The sequence below is a fragment of the Vicugna pacos genome, chromosome X (assembly GCF_048564905.1).
Source record: "Vicugna pacos chromosome X, VicPac4, whole genome shotgun sequence".
Lineage (NCBI taxonomy): Eukaryota > Metazoa > Chordata > Mammalia > Artiodactyla > Camelidae > Vicugna > Vicugna pacos.
The window spans coordinates 71,920,653-71,926,752 of record NC_133023.1 but is presented as its reverse complement, the minus strand read 5'-3'; the positions used below and the strand labels follow the sequence as shown (position 1 = coordinate 71,926,752).

At 34.2% G+C, this 6,100-nt stretch overlaps 1 non-coding gene across 1 annotated transcript; it reads left to right on the top strand.

Moving 5' to 3' along the window:
• The first annotated feature begins 1,321 nt into the window (after nt 1–1,321).
• Nucleotides 1,322–1,394, top strand: TRNAT-AGU (transfer RNA threonine (anticodon AGU)). Its single transcript has one exon. It is a non-coding gene; the product is annotated as a tRNA-Thr (tRNA).
• The last annotated feature ends 4,706 nt before the right edge of the window (nt 1,395–6,100 follow it).

Below are 6,100 nucleotides of genomic sequence, written 5' to 3'. Positions count from 1 at the left end.
AGTAGCCTTAGGATAACTCCTTATTATTGGAATTTATGAGTCAGGGGTATGTGCATTTGTAAGGCTTTTGTTAATTTTACCAAACTTTCATCAAAACAAGTTGGAGTGATTTACACTCTCACCAGTAGTATATAGACTATCCACTTCACTTATGACATTTGAAATTGAGCACCTGAGTAAAAACAAATTCTTGCCTCTTGTTCATGGCTATGGCCATGCTGACCATATTCTTTTATCTCTTGATATTCTAAAACATATTGTTTTTATTTTTTGTTCAGCTATATTCTGACAATGATTTCCATATAAATTAATGGACAAATAAAAGGTATCATGTTTTGAATGCTCACAATATTCCATGTACTGTGGTGAAGTGCTCTATAAATATTAAGTTTTTTAAAAATTCTCAAAAATAGCCTGGGAAAACAGAGATTAAGCTATTTGTCCCCAATATCTTATAGTAACTAGCAGAGCAAGACTATCAACCTAGACAGTGAGTGTTCAAATCCACTGTATAGCTCTTTGAATTATAAAAAGTATAATTATTGGATCAATTGGGAACTCCATGTATATTTAAATATTTATTATTAAATTATTTCAAGACTTTGGGCCTATTATACAAATTAAATTTGCTTTATATTAGATGCTCACAGTCACTAATACAAATTAAATAAAAATGCTGAATGGTCACACCACTTCCTAACAAGTAAATGAATCTTCAGTTCTACATACAATTTCCATATAGCTCATATTTTTAAGATGTTATTTCTTGCCTATGGCACTTATTTATTCTAAATAAATTCTAAATCATCCCAATTATGACTATCATATAGACAAATATTTGGATATAATTATAATGGGAATTGAGGAAGCCGTCTCACCAATATTACCATACCTTACTAAATTCCTTTCAACCATTAATTTAAAAATTTTATCCAATCTCAAACATTGTTGTCCTCATATTGCAAATGTGTAATAAAGTTTTCTGGTTTTAAACTGACTACAGTGACAACTAGCATATCTGTAATACTTTCCAGTACATTATTTCATTTACTCCCCATAACAGCCCCATGAGGCATGTCTATTATTGTTATTATCCTAATCATCATAGAGATAGCAAGTCTTTCCTCAGGTGATTCAGGTAGTGAAATAGTAGAACCAAAATATAAACTCAGTTTTTGAGAGTCCAAGTTCTTTCCTCAACAGATACTTCCTCTTCCTTGACATTTTAAGGAGGTTAATAACCAACAAAATGATCAAATGTGAAGGAAAGGAGCTGATGGATTGATGAATCAGTAAATCAAATTTCAAACACTAACTAGGAGGAGGGTATAGCTCAGTGGTAGAGTGCATGCTTAGTATGCATGAGGTCCTGGGTTCAATCCCCAGTACCTCCGTTAAAAAAAATTTAAATAAATAAATAAACCTAATTATCTCCCTACCTACCCCTAAGAAAACTCAACACACACACACACACAAAATTCACTAATCCTCAGATGGTCTCAGACATAGTGACACAGTAGATTATAAGAGTTTTACTTGAGGACATGATGTGGTCCTTCCCCAATAAGAACACCTATCTCATTTCATGGGTCAATTGGAAATGAAGAGAGCAGCCAATGTTAATTAACCTGCAGAGGGATTTTTTTTTTTTTATAGCTTGTCTTTACTTCAAAGTCAGGGCTATTTCTTTGCTCATTTCTTTGTTCTTTTTTCTGTCTTATATCATTGCCTTTGGGGCCCCACAAATTGAAGAATTGTTAATGAATTGGGCATAAGCTCCTAGTGTAGCATTTTCAAACCAACAGACCATTACAGATTAATATTTATTTCTGATTTGGTGGTCAAAGAATGACACTGAACATTTTAAGACATTTTATTTGGTTGATTGTTCCTAATATACATAGTTCCATAAGTGGCTGTCTGAAGGTTGCCTAGATAAAAACAACTGTAGAACTAGACAAGACCTTAGAGATCACTCATTGCTTTATATATGCAACATAATTCTTTGTATCTAATATTGTTTATAAAACTGTTTGATTTTGTCTTTTTCATTTTGACTGAACTATTTGGGAGAAATTTTCGAAAATTTTCTACTTTATCAAAATATCTCTATGGAACTGTATGAACCGTATACAGAAATGCTGTTTGGAACTGTCTGAAACACTTCAGGACAGCGACTGTAAAGGAATTTCTTACTGTACAATGTCTGAATTTTAACAGTTTGTCTTCTGATTTGAATTTAATCAAATTTTGCTAACAGACATAAAATATATAAACCCCTTTTATAAAGTGTATTATGTTTTAGAATATACACACAAAATAAGAAAGTACTGAAAGGAGACCTGGAAATGAACTAGTTCAAGAGATCTCAAATCTTTTTCCTATATTTCTCAATATATTTGGCAGCGATACCCAAAAACACTTTCTTTTTGGTATTCCCCATCACTAATCATAGGGAAATGTAAATCAAAACTACAATGAGATTTCACCTCACACCTGTTAAAATGGCTGTTATCAAAAAGACAAGAAATGAGTGGAGGGTAATAGCTCAGTGGTAGAGTGTGTGCTTAGCATGCACAAGGTCGTGGGTTCTATCCCCAGTACCTCCATTAAAAATAATAATAATAAATTTTTAAGAGACAAGAAATAAATTCTGGCAAGGATGTGGAGAAAAATGAACCCTAGTACACTGTTTGTGGGTATGTAAATTGATGCAGCCATTACGGAACACAATATGGAGATTTCTCAAAATATTAAAAATAGAACTAACATATGATCCAGCAATTCCACTTCTCAGTATATATCCAAAGGAAATGAAATCATTATCCTGAAGAAATACATGGGCTGCCATGTTCATTGCAGCATTATTTACAATAGTCAAGACATTATTTATAATATGATACACACACACACATATACACACACACAATGGGATACTATTTAGCTATAAAAAGTAAGGAAATCAACAATATGGATGGACATTGAGGACACTATGCTAAGTTAAATATGTGAGACAGAGAAAGAAAAATACTGCATGACCTCACTTACGTGTGGAATCTAAAAAAATGAAGTCATAGGAACAGAGAACAAATTGGTGGTGCCAGAGGCAGGGGGTGGAGTATGGGGGAAATGGGTGAAGGCAGTTTAAATGTACAAACTTCCAGTGATAAGATTTTAATGATTCTGGGGGTATAATGTACAGCATGGTGACTATAGTTAACAATACTGTTTTGTAAATTTGAAAGTTGCTAAGAGAGTAAATCTTAAAAGTTCCCATCACAAAGTAAAAAAATTTTCTGACTATGTGAAGTGATGAGTGTTAACTAAATTTTAGTAATCATTTTACAGTACATACATATATCAAGTCATTATATTTCACACCTTAAACTAATACTATGTTGTATGTTAATTACATGTCAATAAAAATGGGGGAAAATGGCAAAGTAATACATAAGGCCATAATAGACTGTCAAAGAATTAGCAACTCAAATGCAACAGCCTAGTAAAGATGACACTGATTTGGCCAACTAGTTTGACAAGTTTGAAAGCTTCCTCCCTGTCTGCTTGTCCAGGCAAGTAACATTCGTTGATGGCCCAAATGCGAAATCTGTGTGTCTCCTTCTCTGTCTCTTCTTCCCCACATATCATCTTTCTTTGGTAGTAGTAACTGGCTAAAAGATTCGATTTTAAGAGATGCTGAGCCAACTCATAATTTTAAGTATATACCTTAAAATAAGACAAAAAAAAAACCCCACATACTTTTGCTGGGAGAGTCTCAGAATCCATAATTCTGAGGAGGAGTGTCAGTTAAGTATATATTTTGAAAAACTCCAAGGTATTGCTGATATATTCCCTGAAGTGTTACTCCAGTTTCCATATATGAATCACTAATTTAGTTTACTCCCTTCATTTACTGAACTAGAGACTAAGATCTGGGAGATCAAATGATTTACTCAAACAGCTATTTGTTGAACAGCAAAGACTTGAGCCCTTTTTCGATACACCATATTGAAATTCTCTATAGCAGACATTTTTGTCTCACAAAAGCCATTTTCTGTTTCTCCCAACTCTGCACATTCCTTAGTAACATCACCCTGATTTGGGTCAGATTCAGGGAAGGCATGTGCATTATAGGAGGATGTACCACCTCCCCAGCCCAGGGAACTAATCTTGATCCGCCTATGTCACTTATGGTAATTCCATTCCCTATAGTCATTCATTGGTAAAGTTATGGCCAATGAGCCAAAAGGAAAATTCTACACAGGTAGCTTTTGGGAAAGTTTTTCTCACTGTTAAAAAGAGTCATAAGGAAATTAGAGGATATAATGGTATCTGCAGTTGCAGCAGCTGTCCTGTAATTCTGAAAGAACAAGTCTAAAAACAAAAGTCAATAAGCTAAAGAATTGCAGATTGTAAAAAAATGGAAGAATATGGATTCTCGCTGACGTTGTAGAGCCACTGAACTAATCAACCTTGGAACAACCATATTGCCAGATTTCTTGTTAAGTGAGTTAATAAATCTCTGTATTATTTACACTTATTTGACATAAGTCTTCTGTAACTTATTGTTTAAGCTGTCTTGAACCGGGTTTTCCAATACTTAGAGTCAAAAGAATTTTGAGTAATATCCAGTATTAGCGGGTTAGAAGGTTTGTTCCCTGTACCTAGAAGAAAACAATTCTGCAGTGCAATAGGGTGGAGGGAGAGAATATTTAGTGTTAAAGGCTAATTAATAAAGATATTGTAACTTAATGCAAGTTCCTTTTGAGAGAATATGAAAACTCTAACAGCCCCTTTAAAATAATTTTAATGCTAATAGCAGAATAACATTTTCAACGAGATCTGCAAAGGTTATATTTTTAGGTTTAGTAGTGCTGGTTATCCTTACTAGACAAAGCAAAATGGATCTCTACCACACTGTAATTTTACGTTTATTGGCATTTTAATATTTTAAAATTTATCTTCATTACCTTGTATTGCTCCACATCCTTACTCTCACATCTGGCTGAAACAGCCTTGAAATTTGTCTGCATGATACCTCTGTCTTTTGTCTTATTAATTCCATGTTTGTATAGGTATGCAAATATATAACTTGAGATGTGTGAAACTCTTTGAGGCTCCCATTCTTCCAAGTCGTATTTGAATTATCTGAGCCCATAGGGAAAACATCTGAGAAAGGTCATAGAATATTTTCAAATCATTGAGTTGTAGGGAAACTCATCACTCATTTAGATCAGTGTAATATTCAGAGCTTACAAACATTTTCTCCAGAAAATGTCTGTGAACTCTTTTAAATTATAAGACAGTGTGCAGAAGTGGCTACAAAAAGTGAGCGGATCTACCCTGGAGTATAGGCTCAATGTATATAAATAGTGTGGTTGAGACGTGCCAGAAAGAGTCTCCAATCACGATAATACCTCACTATTTGCCTGCCATAGGCTCAGAAACTTCTCTGTTATAAAATCATTCTCTTTGAATTTGAAGGATTATTGATTATAAATATTCCCTTTCTTAAAATTACAAATTATGAATTAAACAACGTAGATATTAGTTGACCACTAGCTAAAATCAAGAAAAAAATGAAAGAGTAGGGATCTGGGAAAAAAGGTATTTGGGGAAGGACACCAGGGCCAAACTAAGTGGGAAGTGTTAGAGTATCAAAGAGAATTCCCCCAACTCTTTATTCAAAGCTACAACAAATGATCATTGAACCCAGAAGTGAAAAAAAGAGGCTGCAGAAGAGTATTCCTTTTTTTGGTCAAAACACAGTTTTTCAGCCAGGTTTCATTGGCTCTCAGATGAGAGGTTTTGAAACATTAGTGTACTCAGGAGTCAACTATAAAGTTTATTTTAAAAGCCGATTACCTACCACCCTCAGATAATATTATTTCAAGGTTACGTTAGAACATAAAATTTCAGCTACACATGGGTCATCTGGGGTGAGCCTAGGAATCTATTCTTAAAAAGTTTCAGGGAGTGGTATCAGTCAAATGGCAGAGCAGGAAGCCCTGAACCCTCCTTCCCCTCATGGACAAACAATTCAACTACACACAGTCCAGTTCCCTTTATGAGAAATCCAGAAACTAGTTGAGAGGTTCCT